The 23,193-nt window shown below is 36.7% G+C and overlaps 1 protein-coding gene across 4 annotated transcripts in view; it reads left to right on the plus strand.

Moving 5' to 3' along the window:
- Positions 1-23,193, plus strand: part of CHST9 (carbohydrate sulfotransferase 9) — a 242,499-nt gene that overhangs the window by 13,825 nt on the left and 205,481 nt on the right. The window lies entirely within an intron of this gene.

The raw sequence follows: 23,193 nt of genomic DNA on the forward strand, positions 1-23,193 counted from the left end.
TTAGAATTTATAGCAATAGGGAAAGCGGACTTCCATGTAGAAGAATTTGGCATTAAAAGAGAACAGCTATGCGAACAATTTGTGTAGGTAATTATTAGCTGGAAGCTATTTGTACTCCCCAAGTTTATTGAATATACACATATGATAATAAGACTTTGCACAAATAGAACCTTTTGATAATAAATCCATGTAAAAGATTGTGCCTTGGGGAATAATTCTAGATGTTATAAGTATATTTGAATTCCCTGCACAAGGAATGCAGAACTCTAGACCAAGTATGTAACTATTTTTCATTCATGATGTTTAATAGGTCATTTTACCTAAAGTCTCAGAAAGGATAAGTTAAACAAACAATGGAAAATAGTGTTGTTGTTCTATTTGTACCTACATTCAAAACATAGCAATTACAGAAGAAATAGCAAAAGAGCACTGTGCAACCTGTCTCCAGAAGGGAACTAAACTACACTCAAAATCATAGTTATCAGAAAGAAAGAAATACCTAATCACTACCTGAGAAGTCTCATTGTCAGCACAAGCTGGAATTACTGATTAACTGGTTTTTGCTTTTGTGGCATCTACTCAGCTGCTTAGAAAAAGCACCTTAGTAGTAAAATAAAATATAGGAGAGGATTCTCTATGAACCCTGTACATTTATAACACTCGATGCAGCGCCCCCACCCCCCGCACCTTGAGTCAGTTTTACTGTATGTTAACAAAATAAAAATAAGGTGATGGATCCTTCTATTCCCTTTCCTTGTCTAAGATTTTTGTTGTATTTGTACTATTATGTCAAATTTTATATTTTCATATTTAAATGAAATCAGTGCTCAAAACAGTCCTTTCATTACCGTTTCCCTTTCAAAGTTACTTTGATTTATTTTGTGCTTGGCTGGATTTTATTTTCAAGGAATTTATTCCTGGATGGCTCCTATGGACTTGTCCTCCCTGAATTTTTGTTCGCCTGATTATTATCCCCATTCCTCCACCGTCATCACCCTGTCCTGTTGTCTGGCACCTATGTCTCTAGTCCATAGCCATTTTCTCATTTTCCCCCCATTCTTGGTGGGAGCTGAGGATGTAGAATTGCAGGAGCTGGTATAGTGGGAAAGTCTGCAGCTCCAGGGTCATATCTAGAATACACTGTCTCACCCGGCTTGTTCCATTTGCTCTCATGTTTAAACATTCAAGCTTCTAATTCTGTGTTGTAATTTAGAAGTTGTGGCCTCCCTTATTTCTTCTCCTACAGTACCCTGAGCTGGGAGATCACTCCGTAGCTAATAAGAAGAGTAGATGGTATGGTATCTTCTCCATCCCTGCATCCCTAGTCATTCGGAGTCTCAGTAGGGAAACATCCACATTCCTTACAGCCTGCTTTGCTCTAAATCTCATTGTCCCAATCTAAGGTTTGATGGACAGTCTTTTGGAACCATGATATTATGTTCAGGAAAATATGCATCCAGCTCAAGGTTTGCCAGTTTTCTGTGCCAATTCTCAACCTCTCTGTTTCTCTCCAGATTATTCAGAATTTGGTAGCTATTCTTTACAGTTAATGGCTTGAACTTGTTTAACTGAAATGGAGTTCTTTCTCTCACTATTTTTAGATAGACTTTATTTTTTAAAGCAGTTTCAGCAGTTTCAGGTTGTGTAGAAGGTAGAGATTTCCCATATCTCCCTGCCACACATATCCCAATACACATAGAGCCTTCCCCATTACCTGCTTCCGCCACCAGAGTGGGCATTTCTTACAATTGAGGAACCTACAAGGACACATTGTTATCACCTAAAATCCGTAGTCTACATTATGGTTCCCTTTCCATGTTACGTATTCTACAGGTTTGGACAGATTTATAATGACATGCGCCCAGCATTCTATATCATACAGGGTGATTTTACTGCACTAGAAGTCCTGTGTACTCCACCACTTCATACGTCCCTCTTCTCTAACCCCTGCAGCCATTGATCTTTTTGTCTACATACTTTTGCCTTTTCTTCAAGGATGCCACATAGTAGAAATCATATAGTGTATAACCTTTACAGACTGACTTCTTTCACCAAGTAATATACACGTGAGTTTCCTTCATGGCTCTCATAGCGTGATAGTTCATTTATTGTCAGCACCGAATGATGCTCCATTGTCTGGAAGGACTACCGTTGATCTCTTCACCTAATGAAGGACATCTTGGTCACTTCCAGCGTTGGCAGTTATGAACACAGCTGCTTTAAACATCCATGGGTGAGTTTTTATGTAGACCTAGGTTTTCAGTTCTGTTAGGTAAATTCCACGGAGCATGATTACTGGATTCTATGGTAGCAGTATGTTTAGTTTTCTAAGAAACTTCCAAACTGCCTTCTGAAGTAACTGCCATTTTGCATTCCCAGCAGTAACGCGTGAGAATTCTGTTGGTACACATTCTCATCAGCAGTTGACGTTGTCAGTGTTTTGACCTTTCTGATAGGTGCGTAGTCTGATAGGTGTATCTTATTGTTGTCTTGTTTAATTTTTAAAAATTTTTTAATATAATTTATTGTCAAATTGGCTAACATACAGTGTGATTTTTTAAAAAATTTTTTTATTAAATTCTTTAATGTTTATTTGAAAGAGACAGAGCGTAAGCAGGGGAGGGGCAGACAGAGAGGGAGACACAGAGTCTGAAGCAGGCTCCAGGCTCTGAGCTGTCAGCACAGACCCTGATGCTGGCCTCGAACTCAGGAGCCATGAGATCTTGACCTGAGCTAAGTCTGGGAGACTTAACTGACTGAGCCATCCAGGTGCCCCTATTGTTGTCTCAGTTTGCACTTCCCTGATGACCTGGGATATGGAGCATCTTTTGATATGCTTATTTGCCATTGTGTATCTTTGGTGAGGTGTCTGTTAAGTTCTTTGGCCATTTGTTAATTGTTTACTCTCTTATTGCTGAGTTTTAAAAATTCTTTGTTTATTTTAGATAACCATCCTGTATCAGGTAAATCTTTTGCAAATATTTTATCCCAGTGTGTGACTTGTCTTTTCATTTTCATGATGATGTTCACAGAGCAAAATTTTTTAATTAAAAAAAAATTTTTTTTTAACATTTATTTATTTTTGAGACAGAGAGAGACAGAGCATGAACAGGGGAGGGGCAGAGAGAGAGAGGGAGACACAGAATCTGAAACAGGCTCCAGGCTCTGAGCAGTCAGCACTGAGCCCGACGCGGGGCTTGAACTCACGGACCGTGAGATCATGACCTGAGCCGAAGTCGGACGCTCAACCGACCAAGCCACCCAGGTGCCCCCAAATTTTTTAATTTTAATGAAGTCCAGTTTATTAATTCTTTCCTTCATGAATTGTGCCTTTGGTTTTAGATCTAAAAAGTCAACACCATGCCTAAGGTCTACCTACATTTTCTCAAGTTATCTTCTAGGGGTTTTATAATTTTTTTTTTTTTTACATTTAAGTCTGTGATCCATTTTAGGTTAATTTTTGTGAGAGGTGTAAGTTCTATGTCTAGGTTCGTTGTTTTTCCACATTAATGTCCAGTTATTCCAACATAATTTGTTAAAAAAAACCTATCTTTGTTTTATTGAATTTACTCCCTTGTCAAGAACCAGATGACTATATTTAAAGGGGTCTAATATGGGTTTTCTATTCTGTTCCATTGACTTATTTTTCTGTTCTTTCCCCATTATCATGATGTCTGGATTATTGTAGCTTTACATTAAGTCTTGAAGTGGAGTAATGTCCCACTCTTCCAACTTTGTTCTTCCTCTTAAATATTGTCTTGACTATTTGAGTCTTTTGTCTGTCATGTAAACTTTAGAATCAGCTTGTTGATATCCACAAAGAATTCACTGAGATTTTTGATTGGAATTGCATTGAATCTATAGATCAAGTTGGGAGGAACTGATATCTTGACAATATTGAGTATTCCTATCCATAACATAGAATATCACTCCACATATTTAGTGCTGTGATTTCTTTCATCAGAATTTTGTAGTTTTCTTCATACAGATCTTATACATATTTTGTTATATTTATACCAAAGTATTTAATTTGGGGGTGGGGGCAACTGATGCAAATAACATTTTGTTTTTCATTTGAAATTTCACTTGTTCATTGCTGATATGTAGTAAAAGTGATTAACTTTTGTATATTTTGTATATTAACCTAACCTACAATCTTAATCATTTATTAGTTCCAGGAGGTTTTTCTGTCTTTTTTTTTTCTACATAGATGGTGATCATGTCATCTGCAAACAAAGACAGTTTTATGTGTTCCTTACCAAACTGTATACCTTTTGTTTCCTTTTTTAAAATCTTACTGTATTAACCAGGGTTTCCAATATGATGTTGAAAAGCAGTAATGAGAGGAGAGACATCCTTACCTTGTTCCTGATCTTAGCAGGAAAGCCTTGAGTTTCTCGTTATTACGTATAATGTTAGCTGAAGGGTTTTCATAGATATTTTTTATCAAGTTAAGGAAGTTCTCTATCTCTCGTTTACTGAGAATTTTTATCATGGAGTTGGAGTTTCTCAAGTGCTTTTTCTGCATCTATTAATACAGTCGTGTGATTTTTCTTTTTTAGCCTGTTGATGTGATGGGTTACATTAATTGATTTTCAAAATGTTAAATCAGCTTGCAGATGTGGGATAAATTCTACTTGGTCATTGTGTATAATTATTTTTATACATTGTTGGATTTGATTTGGTAATACTTTGTTGAAAAATTTTGCATCTATTCTCATCAGAGATACTGCTCTGTAAATTTTCTTTTCCTGTAATGGCTTTGTTTGGTTTTGGTATTAGGGTAATGCTGACCTCACAGACAGAGTTAGAGATTATTCCCTACCTCTGTCTTCTGACAGAAAATGTAAAGAATTGGTATAATTTCTACCTTTGGTGTTTGGTAGAATTCACCAGTGAACCCATCTGGGCCTGGTGCTTTCTGTTTTGGAAGGTTACTAACTATTGATTCAATTTCTTTAATGGATATAGGCCTATTAGGATTGGCTATTTATTTCTTCTTGTGTGAATTTTGGCAGATTGTGTCTTTCAAAGAATTAATCCACTTTGTTTAGGTTATCAAATCTGTGGGCATGGAGTTGTTCATAACATTTCTTTATTTGCTTTTAATTTCCACGGGATATATATTGATGTTCTCTCTTTTATTTCTGATATTAGCCATGTTTCCTGTGTCTTTTTTTCTTAATTAGTCTGGCTAGAAACTTTTTTATTTCATTGATCTTTTCATAGAACCAGCTTGTGGTTTTGTTGATTTTCTCTATTGATTTCCTGTTTTAAATTTCATTGATTTCTGTTCTAATTTTTATTATTTCTTTTCTTTTACTTACTTTGGAATTAATGTGCTCTTCTTTTTCTAATTTTCTACGTAGGAACTTAGATGTTTGATTTTGGATAATGTATTCATTCAGTGCTTTAGGTTTCTCTCTAAGTACTTATTTTCTGACATACCACAAATTTTGATAAGTTGTATTTTTATTTTCATTTAGTTCAAAATATTAGGTTTCTCTTGTGATTTCTTCTTTGACCTACATGTTATTTAGAGATGTGTTGTTTAATCTCAAAGTACTTTGGAATTTCCCAGCCATCTTTCTATTATTGATTTGTGGTTTAATTCCATTGTGATGTGAAAGCAGACAGTCTATGATTTCTATTCTTTTAAAAATTTTAATGCCTGTTTTATGGCTCAGAATGTGGCTTATCTTGGTAAATGTTCCATGTACACTTGAGAAGAATGTGTATTTTGCTATTGTTGAATGAAGTACTATCGCTGTCCATTATATCCAGTTGACTCATGATATTATTTAACTATGCCTTTAATGATTTTTTTTGCCTGCTGGATCTGCACATTTCTGATAGAAATGTACATATATATGTATATATGTATACATATGTATACATATGTATATATGTGTGTATATATATATATATATATATATATATATATATTAAGGGTTGTTATGTCTTATTGGAAAATTGACCTGTTTACTGTTATGTTATGCCCCTCTTTATCTCTGATATCTTTCGTTGCAGTGAAGTCACAAGCAACTTAACCGGATCTTCTGCTCAGAGTATCACAGGGCTATACTCAAGCTCTTGGCTGGGCTGCATTCTCATCTGAAGCCCAATGTCTTCTAAGCTTGTTGAGCTTATTGTCAGAGTTCACTTCTTATAGCCATAGGACTAAGAGACTCAGTTCCTAAAGGCCACCCCTCTGCATAAGAAGTTCGTAGCTAGCTTTTTGCTTCTTCAAAGCCAGTAGGAGAGCATCTCTAGCTCCAGGGAAGTCTTGGACTTCTTTTAAAGGGATCCCCTGCTTAAGTCCTACCTACCCAAGATACTCTCCATTTTATTTTATCTTTTTTGTTGTGTACAACATGATGATTTGATGTACATATACATTGTGAAATGATTATCACAGTCAGGTTAATTATTATATCTATCACCTCACATAGGTACCTTTTTTGTGTATGTATGGTAAGAATGCTTAAGATCTACTCTCTTAGCAATTTTTAAGTACACAATATAGTGTCATTAACTATAGACACCATGGTATACATTAGATCCCCCGAACTTACTTATCTTATAACTGAGGGCTTTAGCACTTTGAACAGCAACTCCCCATTTTCCTAACCCCTCGGCCTCTGGTAACCACTATTCTGGTCTGTTTCTGCGAGTTCTTTTTTTGTTGTTATTTGGTGTTGTTTTTGTTTGTTTGTTTTTTTAGATTCCCTACAAAAGTGAGACCATATAGTATTTGGCTTTCTCTGTCTGTCTTATTTCACTTAGCATGATGTCCTCCAAGTTCATCTATGTTGTCATAAACAGTGGAATTTCCTTCTTTTTCATGACTGAAGCAATCTCTCTTCTAATTAATTTAAGACAACTGATTTAGGACATTAATTCTATAAAATAGCTTTACCTTTTTCATATGCTACCCATTAGAAGCAAATTAAGATCTTGTTCACAAATAAGGGGAGGAAATTTTACAGGGCTGGGCCTATCGGGATTTCACTTAGAATTCTGTCTACCACAGAGATCTTGACTTGTATGTTTAACTCCCTACCTATATCCAACATTCTCTACGTTGCCCCTTAGTTTTACCATTTGTCACAGTTTGCAATCATATGTCTAATTTGTTTTAACTTGTTTTCTTGCCTTTTCCCAGCTTACTTTTGTGTCCAGTATCTAAAGAAGATCTGTCAAATAACATTCTCAAAATACACATGATAAATGACTGAAGTGTTGTTATTGTCATCAGTATGGGCTAGAGTAGTTCCAAGGCCTTATGAGATATGTTGGCCTTGAGCTGTTCATTTATAGGATAGAGCGTCCAAAAAGAAGAAAGTTCCAAAATAGATGTTGTAAAGAGAAAAAAACAAACTGATGGATGTATAGATGGGCAGGGAGTGCTCAGGAATCAGTAGACCAGAGAGGGGGCTTTCTGTTGGGGGGGCAGCAGGAAATTAGGTTGCAGAGGTATAGTGACCACCGGATGAAGAGTCTAAAAGGCAGATAGAGGTATTTCCACTTTAGTTCAACAACAGCAACAAACAACAACAAGCAACAAACAACAAGCCAAAATTTAATGGCTTTTTAAGCAAAGGAAAATCATTTAATAAACAATACTCAGGAGAGACCGATGAAGCAGCATTATTTGTGTTGAATTGAAGAGATTATCTAGAGATAAGTTATCTACACAGGAGCCTTTTTATTCATTTATTCCATACATCTTTATATACCACTCACTATACCTAAGGCACTGTGTTTAGCATGTGGGGTACCATGAACAGCATCACTTCAAAGATGAGTCCTAAGGAACAAGCAAGGACCAGCTTGAGGTTGGCAGAGGATCTGAAAAAGAAAGGAAAGAATGTGTGTGTGCCCACAGACAAGAATGAATGCAGTTAGTTTTCAAGAATTTAAATAATTTATCCCACCTTAAGAGTAGAGTTTGAGATCAAGGTATGAGTGATAAAACTAAAGAAGTAATCAAAATCTAGATTAGGAAGGGCCTTGTTTGTCAGTATAAGAAATTTGGAACAGTTAAGAAGTATGAGGAATGGTAAAACATATAATGAAATATCAGGTAGACATTTAAAAATGTGAAAGCAGAATAGGTGAGTTATATTAGAACTGGAACATGGGTTAAACTTTTCATCTTTACAGAAATTAGATCATTTCATGGGGGACTGAGCAGAAAAGAGAAAGCAGAACTCCAGGAAGAAAAAAAAAGAGAAATGGGTGAGATTGTTAAAGGTTGAACAAGCAATAATCACCACAGGAGCCAGAGATGTGAGACCTTGGAGAATGGTCAACAGGTCAATGGAGGAAATGATCAGGAACATAGAGGACATATTTTGTAATAGCAAGAAAGAAATAACTTGTCGCTATAAAAAGGAGGTTTTCTGTGGTTTTCTGGATGACCAAATAACAGATAATCAGAATATTTCAGTTTTGATGTCCACTTTTGTAAGTTCCTAAGTTGTGGGTAAATGTTATAAAAGGATTTCCCTATGTTGGAGAAAATAGGATATTTTCTTAAGACAAATAACCCCTTATATCTTAGTTCGGTTTTTCATTTATTTAGTCAGCTCTGATTTTTGGTAACAAATAAAAAAGTAAATGAGCTCATTTTGAGCAAATTTTAAGAAATCTCATAATTTTGGCATCACTGTATTTGAGGGGTACACTTAAGTTTAGTGGAAAGAATATAATTTGGGGACAGATGAACTTAAAGTTGGATTCTGGTTCTGCCAGTTATTAGTCATGTGAACTTCCGTATTTTGGTATTACTTCCTTGTCTCTAAACAATACCTACATTTTTGAACTTGATATTTTAGTTTTAGGCCTTATTTCTATTGACTTTTTACCACAATGCAAGTCCTTCTTCCTTCCTCATTTTAGCACACACATTGGTCCTTGACCCCCCTATCCTACTATCCTCCCAATGTAGTGATAGCATTTTGTTTACATATTCAGTGCTTTCTTTACCATGGATGTCTATATGTTATCCACAGTGTAGCCATGCATTTCAATCTCATTTTTTCCTTTCCTACATTTTCTATTTTCCCTAAAGTTAATAGTGTCACGCTCTTTTATTTGCTTCATGTTCTGTTCTTATCACTGATTTGGTCAAACTTCATCATTGTTTAAGTTTCCTCTCTAGATGTTCAGACAAATCAGCTAGTCTACCAGTTTTATCTTTCTAAAAGTTTCTTCCAAACCTCTCTTCTGCTCCATTGTGAACTGCTTACCCTCTACACCTATTACACAGCTTTTATCCTTTTGCTACTAATCAGAAACTTCTCTCGTGTCATCTCTCTCCTTTTCTGGACCTACAGTTTTCTGTATCCCCTTTCTTCTTATGCCCTTGCTTCATCAGGTCCTCTCCTTTGGAGAGGTAAGTTTTTTTGAGAACTTGCCTGAAAATATTTGTTCTACCCATACCTTTGATGAGGCTTTGATAGAATTTGGCAGCATTTAAGAATTTTAAGTGAAAATGATTTTCTTTGAGAATTTTGAAGACATTCTTGTTCCATTGCCTTATTCTGCATTCCAGTGTTGCCGTCAACAAGCCTGACATCATTGTTATTCTTGATCCCCTGGATGTGATCCATTTGTTTCTTTCTGATAACACTTGGAATCTTTACTTTATTCCTAGTGTTCTGAAATGTCAGCATGATCTCCCTTGATATGTTTATTTCATCATTGTGCCAAGTACTTGAGATCCCTTTAAATCTGCAAATTCATGTCCTCCATTCCCTGGAATTTTCTTGAATTCTATCGCTAATGATCTATATTGTGTTTTCTCAGTTCTGTCTGGAACTCAAGTTATTCAGATGTTGAATCTCTTAGATTAAGAGATCAAAAAATCTCTTAGATTTTTTTTTCCTGTCCAGTTTTCCATCTCTTTGTCCTTTTATTCTGCCTTCCAAGAAGGCATCCTAACTTATCTTGTAACCTGTAGGTTGGGTTTTCTTTTGGTTATATTTTTTATTTGCAAGAGTTTTGGCTTTTTGCCCCCATCTTGTTTTCCCATCTTTTTATTAAATATAGGGTCCTGACCTGCTTTGATGGAACCAATATATTTTCTTATGTCTCTAAGGATATAAAATATGGTTCATTTGAATTTGTTGTTTTTGTTGTTTAGTTTTGCTTTGTTTTTCCCCTGTTCTTTGCCTTGATTCTTTTCTGGTTATCCACTACCTCTCTCTTGCCTTCCTTCTTCTAGGCAACATAGTGCACCTTTCCTAGGTATTATAGCACACAGCATCTTCTTTCTTGTTGGTATCTATGAAAACACTTTGAACTCAACATTTATAGTGTTTTTAGTTATCCCTCTGCTGCATGAATTTCATTTTCTAAAAATTCATTTTTTTCTCTGTCTTACAATCATCTCCTCTTCCCTTATCTATATCTTTGTACATTTTTCCCCTAGTTTCTTTGCCTTTATTTTAGAAGAGTTTGAAGAGGAAATACATGAGTCAATCTGCCCCTATTTAACTAATCCTTGATTAATTAACTGAATTAATTAAAATCAACCAGTGCAATAATAGCAGTAAAAGCATCTCTAATTATTCATAATTTTGTACTATTCTTAAAGTTTTACAATACTTTTTTTTACATGTTTTGTTGTGTTTCCTGCTTTTTTTTATGAAATGCTAATTTTCAGTTATATATAATTCCTGCTTTGCTTTGTTGGCATCATTTCAGGCTTCCCAATGTATCTGTACTTATTTCAATAACTACCTTAGGCAGTCCTTTTGATATTGTAATATGAGCACTATTTTTGTGGTGTGTTCTTTTGAAAATGCCTTAAGAGCCTACTATATGATTTTTGTCAGTAGATATTTTTGCAGATTTATTTTCCTTTTTTAAACTAAGATTTGTAGATTAGCACCTCTGCTGTTTTAGTTCATGTTATTTCTCTATTAAATGGTTGCAGGCTAAGCACAGATGGGCTAGAATGTGAAACAAAAGAAGAGAGAGGGAGCACATAGGAGAATTTAATAAATATTTGCATGAGATTGCTTGGAGCTAGCCATGAGTGCTTGGCTTACAAACTACTATCTGTAAGAAACAGATCATATTCCTTTTAGAATATATATGTATTGCTAGTGTTTTATAGACCTTTCTGTTAGCCATAGAATTTTACTATTTTATGGAAGCAGTATTATCCTTTCTATAAGATACATTGTACAAAAGCAACACATCAGGTGCCCGGATAATACATAATGAAGGGGAAAAAATCAATCATCCAAATAGTTATTGACTGTCTAGCTGATTAATCATTACAGAAATAACTACACAATATATCTAATGTAAGGAAGCAGGATAATCTATAAATATCATACCTTTACAAGGATTTTTTTGGTACTGTGATGAGCAGAAGGGAGGGATTTAGAAATAATGTAATATATAGGTGAAGACATGATATATAAAAGACATTTTATCTAGATGGCAGCTTGTAACAGTAGTATTTATCTGTGTTTTACGGTCTTACCATAAAATACGTACTTGAAAATATACCCAGACAATTTGTTGAATACACAGCAATGCCACACTATTGTCTGAATGATTTATTACAAAAGTTTGTTGTGCTAGAAGTAGTCTTAACTATTTGACATTAGTTAAGTACAAATATTGCTATTTTACTGTACAAAGTAACATTTCAAAACCAGTTTAATCTATTCCGTTTTATACTGTAGCTAGCATACAAATTGGGAACTACTGCCTACTCAGAAAAATAACTAAAGATCAAAATGCCTTCCTAATGTTGTTACCTCTTTTTTTTCTTTTAATTTTTTTTTTAACATTTATTTAGTTTTGAAAGACAGAGACACAGCACTAGTAGGGGAGGGGCAGAGAGAGAGAGGGAGACACAGAATCTGAAGCAGGTTCCAGGCTCTGAGTTGTCCGCACAGAGCCTGACGCGGGGCTCGAACCCACAAACCATGAGATCATGACATGAGCTGAAGCTGGACGCTTAACTCACTGAGCCACCCAGGCACCCCATGTTCTGTTATCTCTTAAAATATGCCAGGTCTGGTTTGCTTTCTGCCTTTTTTTTTTTGTTTTTTTTTTTGAGGTCTTTTGGAAGTAGATATATCACCATGAAACTTGTAAAATTCTCTCTTTTCTCCCCCCCCCCCCTCACTTTTTTCTCTCTCTCCTGCATTACTCTATTTTTGGATTATACTACTTGTCCAGTTTGGTGACCCACCAAACTCACTAGATTATGTATTTCCCATATACATTGGACTATCTCCCTGAAAAGCAACTCCATTAGTCAACATGAAAAACTCATGTCTTGCTATCATTAAAACAGAAAACAAATATTTAAATTAGCATATATGGCTTATTTACATAATACTCAAAATACTTTGTTATTTACGGGTGCTGTTCATTATTATTCAAGGGCATATGAATGACATTTGTGTGTGTAACAACTGTCCTCCCTACCATGCACTAAAATCCATACACTTGTTCTCTTCTGACACTTCAGACTAATGGTTGGAATAGTAAATTTCCATCTTGCAATTCCTCTTCTCAAAATCCTTTGGTCCTTTTTGATCTTCTCTCAGTAATTTCCACATTGATCAAATCATCTTTTCTGGTCTCCTGATTGCCATTTTGGGGGAGAACCATATTTCATAGTTAATGATTATTCCTACTATTTCTTAAATATTTACTTATGAATATTTATTAAATATTTATTATTTATTATTATTTAATAGTGTTCTTTCTTGGCTTTGTGATTGCATGTTCTTTATGACATGTCTTATTTCACAATCCTTTCCTTCGAAATGTTTTGGAAGGTCTTTCTATTCTCCTTTTATTTGGACTGAAGGAAACCCCTGAGGCTCTAACCTATAATCTGTTTTATTTATACAAGTTTAGCTATTATTTTTATGGTACAAATCCTCATAACACTATCCATGCATCCAATCATGCTCAGGTTATTGTATCTATTGTATCTATTTCTGAGCCCTGCGTTTAAAGAAAAGCATTAACAAACTCAGATGTGTCTGCAGGAGGATGATTAAATTGATTGAAAGCTCCTAAACCCTGTCCTGTAAGGAATGGCTGAAGGAATTGTGTATATTTATTGTTTATCCCAGAAGAAAAAAGATTAAGGGCAGACAGGATAATTGTTTTCAATAATTGGAAACTCTGTCATGTAAAGGAGAACAGATTTGTTATGAGTTGTTCTAGAAGGCTCTACTAGAACCAACTTGTGTTAAGTTATGAGGAGATAGGTTCAAATATTCTCTGATGAATATCAGAGATTAAACCTTCCTCATTTTGGCTTTGCCTACAGTATCTGGCACAGGGCCTTAGCTGTATTTGGACCGAATGGGTGTTTATTGATTGGATTGAATTGGCTTGAATTGAAAGAATAAACCTGTCTAACAGCAAAAACAGACTGCCTTTTTTTAAAATTAATTTTAGTTTTTTAATTTACATCCAAATTAGTTAGCATATAGTGCAACAATGATTTCAGGAGTAGATACAGACTGCCTCTTAAAGTAAAAATACCCACTCTTTCAACAAATACTTATTGATTAACTATAGCACAAGTGTCCCTGTGCTGGGCATATGTAAAATGTGAAGATATTAACAGCTTAACATTGCAGAATGTGTCTATGGGCCAAGCGTTCTTCTGAATATTTTTCACGTATTAACTTATTTCACAGCAACAGCACATGGTGGGTATCTTTATTATCTCCAGTTTAGATGTGAGGAAACTGAGGCACACAAAGGTTATATGATAAGCCGTGTCACAGAACTGGGAAATCTTCAAGCTGTGATTTGCACTCAGGCATTCAGGCTCCAAAATCTTCATATTTAACTACGACGTAGTACATAGTAGCATAGTAATGTATGTATTTGTATGTTATCAAAGTAACTACATATTTAACTTACGCTACAGTAAACTGCCTCCAGTAATGAAAGACAAGAGGATGTTCACAAACAAGACAGAGGAGTTTTGGATTGGAATGTAATCTAGTCCAATCCCTGCCTAAGGATTTCCAAATCGAATGATCTTCCCAGAGTGCAAGCCTGATCACTCCACTTCCTTCAACCCTGTCCTTGGCTCTCCCATGTCCACAGGACAGATCTGATCACCCTCTGTGATGTGTCTCCACCTGTACCTCTCACCTCATCTTACTGAACCCTGCATCAGACCATGTGGTTATGTAGGCCTGTCCCGCAGATTTCTTGTCTGGGGAAATAACAGAGTTATTATGAGAATTAAATTAAATAGTCAATATAAAATGCTTAGAAAGTGCCTGGAATGTACTAACTGCTCAGAAAATGTTCGTATTTCCATTTCCATTTATTTCTGAGTATGCTGCAAAAATTGCTACACTCCAAATATGGCTGATTGCTTAGTTCTCTTATTGTACTCAGACTTGCCTTGTAGTAGATTGAAAAATAAAAGGAAATTTATGGGTTCTCCTAATATACAAAGTCAGAGGCGGAGTGAGTACAGTCAAGGTCCTGTTGGAACTTTTCAGTTTTCTCAGCTTTGCCTTCCTTTCTGTGGCCTTGTTTTTCACACTGGCTTCTGTCAGGGCAGAGGCTGCCAGCAGCCGTGTGAACTATGAGCTTCCTTATTCACATTCATGGGGAGAGAAAATATCATTTCCCATGACCATCCGACCAAAGCTCTAGGCTTTGCTCTGATTGGATCATCCGTGAAACAATCGCTGTGGGCACGGAAAGCTGGGTCACCTGATGTGGTGGGTTGAATGGTGATCCCCCCAAAGATATGTCTATGTCCTAACTCCCTGAATCTGTGACCTTATCTGGAAAAAGGTCTTTGCTGATATAATTAAATTAAGGGTCTCAAGATCAACTCATATTGGATTGTCTGCGTGGACCCTAAATCCAATGACAAGTATCCTTATAGATGACACAGAGGAGAAGGCCATGGGACACTGGAAACAGTGGAGCCACCAGAAGCCAGGAAGGACTCTCCCAGAGAGCCTCCAGGGGAAGTAGGGCCCTGACTACACATTGACTTTGGACTTACAGCCTCCAGAAATGTGACAGAATAAATTCCTCTTGTTTTAAGCCACCAAGTTTGTAGTCATTTGCTATGCCAGCCAGAGGAAACAAAGACACCTAGGCATTCCTGAACCGACTGTTCTGACCGGGAACATAGGATTAATTTCCTGTTAGGATTACACTATTTTGGGTTCATCGCTGGAGCTGGAGGTGAGGACTGTCTGTTCCAAAACTGTGTGGCTTCCAGACAGAGAAGCAGAATGGACAGCAGGGAGGCACTACAGTATCCACTTGAATATTCTTCCATTCCACTACTTACTTGTAACCCGCCCATTTCTGTTGGTTGCACCACAGCTGATCCCAGTTGTGGACTGAAAGCCATCTGTGAGGCAGCACTTCTTAGGTTACGTTATTAACTACTATAATAACTAACACTCACTCATCTTATTGGACTTGCTAACTCCTTCACCTTATCTGATATGATCCCTTGCCGCCGATGACTGCTTCAAATCACCTCCAGTGTGACCACTCAAATTGCCATTTTCTTTACCACCATGGCCAAATCCTAGGACTCCAGAAAACTTTCCCAGGCCTTCCTCTATCCTCATAGGTCCCTTTAATAGAACAGAATTTGGCTGTGTATGTGTTACTTAATGTGATCCTGATGACTCCTGACTGGCATGTAAATATATGCTACAAGTTCCTATGACATAAACAAATATAATATTTCTGTGTCATCTGTACGTAACACTTTAGAATGGGGCGCAAGTAAAAGTGGGAGAGAGGAGATGAACAATTCATTTAACAATAGCCTCTGTAAGTGGCTTCCCCCCTCTCTTTTTAAAAAAAAAATTTTTTTTAATGTTTATTTATTTTTGAGACAGAGACAGAGCATGAATGGGGGAGGGGCAGAAAGAGAGGGAGACACGGAATCTGAAGCAGGCTCCAGGCTCTGAGCTGTCAGCACAGAGCCTGACGCAGGGCTTGAACCCACGGACTGCAGGATCAAGACCTGAGCCGAAATCGGACGCTTAACTGACTGAGCCACCCAGGTGCCCCTGGTTTCCCCCCTCTCTAATACAAATGTTTGTATTAAGTATATGTGTGCAAGGGCTTTTGCTTTTAGTCTCATATAGTCTCTAAAGATAGATTTTTGTTGCCTAAAAACAAACAAACAAATCTACACTGGACACTGGGATATATAATCTGAGCTTAAAACTTTTTCTTCTAAAACAAAGAATTATAAGGGCAAAGCTTTGTCTTCTTAAAAACTTTAATCATAATTAAATTTTCATTACAACAGCTAAAAGTAGAAGGTACCTGTTAAATTATACAGGAAATCAAAGTAACAAAATTCATAAGGCAGCACGTATAAATTAGTGTCTAGTAAAGGACTCTGTTTTTGTGTTCCGTGTGACAAAACAGAACAAAAAACTTGAACAATTGAGCTATTACAGAAATAGAACAAGGCACACTATACTTGAGAAACCATGCAAAAGATATTTGAAAAAATCAGTATTATTCTACCCATTCATAGCAATTTCACAAACTGTCTTCTTTTAAAAGGTACTGTAGTAGTTGTCATTGCCCTATAACAGATTTTAGCAAATTTAGTGGTTTAAACAGCACAAATATATGATCCTGCAGTTCTGTGTGTAGTGTGACACAGACTAATATCAAGGTGCCGGTCGGTAGGTCCACGTTGCTTTCTGCAGTTTCCAGGTGGGATCCATTTTCTTTCTTGTCTTTGTGAGGCCACCTGCATTCCTGGTTCCCTTCCTCCATTTCCACCATCTCCAAAGCTACCAAAGGCTGGTTGAGCTCTCCCATCACATCACTCTGACCTCCTCTGCTGCTCCCCTCTTACACTTATAAGGACCCCTGTGGTTACATTGGCCCCACCCAGCTAATCCAGAATAATCTCCCTAAATAAATCGGATGATTAGCAAAACCTTCATCTCATCTGCAGCCCTAATTCCCCAGTGCCATGCAAGGTAACATATTCACAGTCTTCAATGATGAGGAGGTGTCTCTTTGGGGGAGGGGGCATTATTCTTCTGCCTTTAGCATGCACTGTTGTTAAGTTCCTGGTCTTGATAAATTCTTCTCTGGTTACATAAAATGTTATCATTGGAGGAAGCTGGGTAAAGGGTACACAGGGACTCTACTATTTTTGCAACATTAATGTGACTCTAAAATTATTTCAAAATGATAAGTTTAAAAAATGTTTAAGGATTGAGTGAAAATATGTAGAAATTGCTTATAGAATTTCAGAAATTGCACAGTAATAAAATGGATTAAAAGAGTTAACTTCGAAAATAGTAAATACATTAATAAATATAAATAAAGGTCACCTTTCTCATTCATTTCAGAGTAATTCAGTCAAGATTGATGGTTTTATGGTTGTTAACCATGAAAAAGGGTCTTTGCTGATGTATTTTACAATGACTAAATAAGATGGGTACTATCTACATTTTCTCCCTTTAAATAAAACATTGTCCATAATTGGCTAAATATCATTAGACTAATACCACAATTTAATTTCACTATGGTTGATAAAGATAATATATTTTTAAAAATTTATATGCCCATAATAGCTATCACATAAAAACCTAATTTCCTTAAACCAGATTACCAAAATGCTTTATAATTATACACTGTTTTTACACTTTTCCAAAAGATCATTGCATATTCTGTTTTATTTAATATTTTCTAAAGCTAGCAGATATATAGGGCATATTTCATTGTCCCATTTTTCAGATAAAATTAACTCTGAAAAGTTTGCATGGGGATTTCTGGTCAAGAGAAGAAAGTATGTGTATGTTTTGGTATTCCTAGTCTGCTCCCCAAATAGGCCAATGGAAGGTCACATTAAAAAAGAAGAAGAAGAAGAAGAAGAAGAAGAAGAAGAAGAAGAAGAAGAAGAAGAAAAACATAAAACCAGATTCAATCAGGAACAGAAGTAAACAAGCAAAACTGGTGAAATAGGCAGAAATTATGAGTCTGTTAGGCTTTGGATGTGGAAGCTGCTGGACTATCTGGGAGTTTAAATCCTGTGTGGGAACTGGAAGTTAGGCTTATTGACTGGAATACAACAGCCCCACTATCACCCTGGATCAAAAACTCCAAGCCCACAGTAGTGAACCTTATCTCTGGATAGGAGCCCAAAGTACAATTTGGAGGCTACTGATAAGTAAGGAATGGCAAACAGACAAAAGATGGAGAAAAAGAGAAAAAGGAAAATAAGAATTTAAAAACTATTCCATCCAAAATGAGCTTACTCATAAGAATTCCAAGATCATGGGGGTGCCTGGGTGTTGGTTGAGGGTCCGACTTCAGCTCAGGTCATGATCTCACATCTCCAGGGTTCGAGCCCACATTGGGCTCTGGACTGACAACTCAAAGCCTGGAGCCTGCTTTGAATTCTCCATCTCCCTCTCTCTCTGCCCCTCCCCCACTCTCACTCTGTCTGTCATTCTCTGTCTCTGTCTCTCTCACCCTCTCTCTAAAATAAATAAACATTTAAAAAAAGTTAATTCCAAGATCATGAATAAATCTAATGCTAAGAGATTTACAAACAAAATTACAAGCAAAATTTAGTTTTTATTGTGCAATCTGACAAAAACTTTAAAATACATGTAAATAGTCAAAGAGTAAAGGATAGTTTCTAATTAAAGTGTATAAAACTCTCCGGTATGTGTGATTTAGCCAATACCACCAAGCAGTTCTCCATGAATACTGACCAGGTATCACATAAATTTAACTCAATTCTAACATTGTCTACCTGGAGATAGCGTCTGATCCCACAGGTTAAAGGCTCAGTTCTACAAGACCTTCTCACCCTACCGCCCCACACCCACCCATCCTCCACCTCCCCATCCCCCCTACTCCCACACCTTGGGCTTCAGATGCCAGTCACAAGCCCAGATTGTTACTTATACCTCTGACCAACTGGCTGTAGATTGGAGGATCCCACAACCCTCTCCTCAGGTTCCGTTAATTTGCTAGAGAGGTTCACTGGACTCAGAGAAACATTTTACTTACTGGATTACTGGCTTATTATGAAAGAATATTATAAAGGATAGAGATGAATAGCCAGACATCAGGCAAAGGTCAGGAACTTTTGTCCCCACAGAACTGAAGTGTGTCACATTCTTATGGATGCATTCCGGTTCATCAATGTGAAAGCTCTCTGAACCGTGATGTTTTGGGTTTTATGGTGCCTTCTAATATTACATAGGCACAGTTAATTAGATCATTGGCCACTGGTAATTAATTCAACTCTAGCACCTCACCTGTCTCCACAAGTCAGGGGTTGGGACTGAAAGTTCCAGGTCTCTGTCAAGGTTGGTTCCCTTGGCAACCTGCACCCACCTGTGGGCTCTGCAAAAGTCAGCTTATTAACATAACAAAAGACACCTTTATCACTTGTCACTGAGGAAAAGTCTGGGTTTTAGGGGCTCTGTGTGAGAAACAGAGAGGAAGACCAAATATATATTTTCTATTGTAAATAACAACATCCCAAACATGAAAAGCAGAGAATTGTAACCAAACTCAGGGGGTTCACCACTTGGCATGCACCAAGTTGAACACAACCCAAGGAAGGGTTGAAAGCAAAGAACTTTTTTATTACTTGTTACAAGTAAGGATACTGGGAGAGTTTTCTCAAAGCACTGTCTCCCCATGGGGTTAGTACAGGATGATTTTATTCAGTGTATTAAGGAATGGAGGGAGCTTACATAAACACTTCAGTTCAATTGCGATCACCTAGTGCGTGTCCCCATGCTAACGCCTACATCCTATGTTAAAAAATGATAGAAAACTTGCCCCATTGGAGGAGAGCTTAGTATTATAAAGAGCTAAAAGTAACATCAGGACAACTCAGGGGTATTTCAGCTCCAATATAGCCAAAACTGGCTCATTTAAGAGCTATAGGATGAGACATACCTAGTAGCAAGGGACTATCAGGTGTAACACCAAGTTGGGCATCTCCTTGGCTGGAACTGTTGGTTCTGCAAAACAAAACACATTCTTTCCCTGCCTTTGTCCCTTCTCCTCTCTTCTGCCAATAGCTTTCAGCCCTCTGATTTGCATAACTTCCTGTTGCATCCTAGCTAAAAAAATGAAACAAGAACAAATGGATATGGAGAAGGGGAAATTAGGATACTGTGAAAGTCTACAGTGTTGGAAAGAATACAATAAGCAGAATACATACAAGCATAGACAAAAATAGAGAGATTGGTAAATTAGAGAAATAGCTCAGAAAAATTAACCCATATTACAGTTTAGAAAGAAAAAGAATGGTTCTTAGTTTTCAGAGTGCTGAGAGAGAAAATAATTTTTAACCTCAATTCATATTTAACCATACCATCATTCCAGAATGAGGACAAAAATAAGATAATTTTATACATACAAAATCTAAGATAATGTAACTCTCAGATATCCACTAGCAGAAATATTTAAGGCTGTAGTTCAATAAGAAAGAAAGTGAACTAAGAAGGTATAGCCTTCAAAAATCAACACTAAACACAGAAATTGATAAAATACCAGCAACTTCAGTCATTTAATAATAAATAGTTCTTTTAAATAATTGGATTTAAATAGAAAATCTCAAACATAATCAGGGTGAGGAAATAATTCAGTGTCTATTTAAAGCATGCTAAAGTTCCTGTAAAAGCTATAAACTTTATTAGAAAAATTCATACCTAAGAAAGTTTTATTTTTTAACTGCTTAGCTAACAGTAATAAAATCTATGGATTCAAAGAAATCAGAAAGGAGCAGAGAAAATTAGATAATTTTAGGAAAACTATAAGTCTAACACAAGGAGGAGAAAATCATTTAAAAAAGGTATAAAATCAATTTAAATTACAAAATATTTACAACTGAATGACAACGAAACTACTACACCTAAAGGTGTAGTTTGTAGTTTTAGAGGAAATTCGTGGCCTTATATAAATGTATTTTATGAAACAGAAGATCTAAAATACATGAACTGATTTTCAACTAAAAGACTGAAAAAAAAACCCAGATATCCCTAAAGAAAAGAAATAGAATAAAGAAAGATAGGAGAAGAAATCAGTGAAATAGAGAACAAGAACAAAAAAAGAGGGGGAAGAGAGGAATTACAATATACTTTTAAATAAAACAGACAAATCTCTAGCAAGAATGATCAAAGCGAAAGGGCATAAATACATAACATTAAGAATGGAAAGGTGGCTATACCTAGAGCTATGAAAGATCTGTAAAATAATAAGAAAATCTCATGAACAGCTTTTACTGATACACTTGGAAACCAAAAGGACATGATAATTGTGGAGGCAATATAATTTCCTAATGCTGACTAAAAAAGGTAGAATGAGTAAGCAAATAACCATTAACAAAATTAAATCAATGATCATATTCATTTTCCATCCCTCTAAGATAGGCCCAGATGTTTGTACAAAATTATAACATTGGACCCATAGAACAGAATAGTGTCTAGAAGCAGTAACAGACATATATAAAAATTTGAGATGTAACAATATCAGCATTAAAAATCAGTAGTGCGGGGCACCTGGGTGGCTCAGTGGGTTAAGCATCCAACTTGGGCTCAGGTTATGATCTCATGGGTTTGTAAGTTCAAGCCCTGGGTGGGGCTCTATGCTGACAGCTCAGAGCCTGGAGCCTGTTTTGGATTCTGTGTCTTCCTCTCTCTCTGCCGCTCCCCCGCTCACACTCTCTGCCTCTGTCTCTTTCTCACAAATAAACAGTAATTTTTTTTTTTAAATCAGTAGTGAAATGATAACCTACTCAATTAATGGAGTTGGACAAATGTTGATATAGAATGGATACCTTACAACATACACAAAATAAATTACAGGTGGATTCAAGTATTCAATGCAAAGCAGAACTTTAAAACTTTTGAAAGGAAATATAGAAGAATAATTTTAATATTTGAAGATAAGAAATATTATCTTGGAAAATTCGTAGAGAACACAAACTTGGTGTCTCCCCTTTCAACCATGCTTTGTGATTGCAAAGCTCCCCATAATGTGGTACATAACAAGTCTCCCTTTTTGGGTTTGGGGGACTTGTTTAGGTTCCATTATGAATGAAGTCATGCAGTATTTGTCCTTCTCTGTCTGGCTTATTTCACTTAGCATAATGCCCTCAGGTTTCCTCCATGTTGTCCTAAATAGCAGGATCTCCTCAGGCTTTCAGTTGGGTCTGCCAAATGAGAGTCACTGACAAGGTAAGGGCAGGAAGAAATTGAGGAAGGGTTAGTAATTCTTCTGGTTCCCTTAAAACTCCCTATAGCATGTTGTCTGTGTCCCTGTGCAATACGTGACAGCTCTTATCAGCCATCTCTCTCCTTCCAGCCCCGCTCCAGGGTCCAAGAATAGTTCTCTACTTTCTTCACTTCTAGGAGTGGTTGCTGTTAACTCACCCTTAGGAACTACTCTATCCTTTGCTGGTTTCCCAAAACCCTGATTAGTCTTTAGGAATTATCCCATGACTAACCTCCCCACAATTTCATGAGCTTCAGTATATCCTTTCTTTCAAGACTCTAACTGATATATCAAGAAGGAAAGAATGACAAAATTTGATTTAAAACTTTTGCTTAATAAGACAACCACACCACCAGCAAAGGAAAGGAGCGGGGGAGGATAGAAGGAACCATAAGTCACAGACAGGAAGATTTTTGTAATGTCTGTAACTGACAAAGACCTGTCATCCAAACACATAAGGAACTACACATCAATAAGAAAAATGGGGAAGAGGTACAAACAGGAAATTCATAGAGGAGGGAACTAGAATAGGGAAAACAAAACAAAACAAAACAAAGTAAAAACCCAAGCAATTATAAAGTTTCAGTCCCTACACAACTTGAGAGCCTCGTCACATCTTCTGCTTCCTGGGCACCTGTGGGTGGAGAGATGGCTGGGAGATAGGCACCTGAAGCAATCCAGAGGGCTCAGTCTTCAGGCTCATCAGGGAATGACAGCAATAGGGCAGTTGTGGGAGGGGTTACAGAGGAAGTCACTGAGGGAAGAGGTTCAGGAAAAGAGCCAGGCTGGGGTGGTATTAATGGAGTTGAGTTTCATGGGAGCCCGGAAGAGATCCAGGCAAAGAAGTGTGGGTGGGGACAGATGACAGTAAACTTTGTTAGGGCAGGTGGTAAATTGAGAAAGGTCATC

The sequence above is a fragment of the Neofelis nebulosa genome, chromosome 11 (genome assembly GCF_028018385.1).
Source record: "Neofelis nebulosa isolate mNeoNeb1 chromosome 11, mNeoNeb1.pri, whole genome shotgun sequence".
Lineage (NCBI taxonomy): Eukaryota > Metazoa > Chordata > Mammalia > Carnivora > Felidae > Neofelis > Neofelis nebulosa.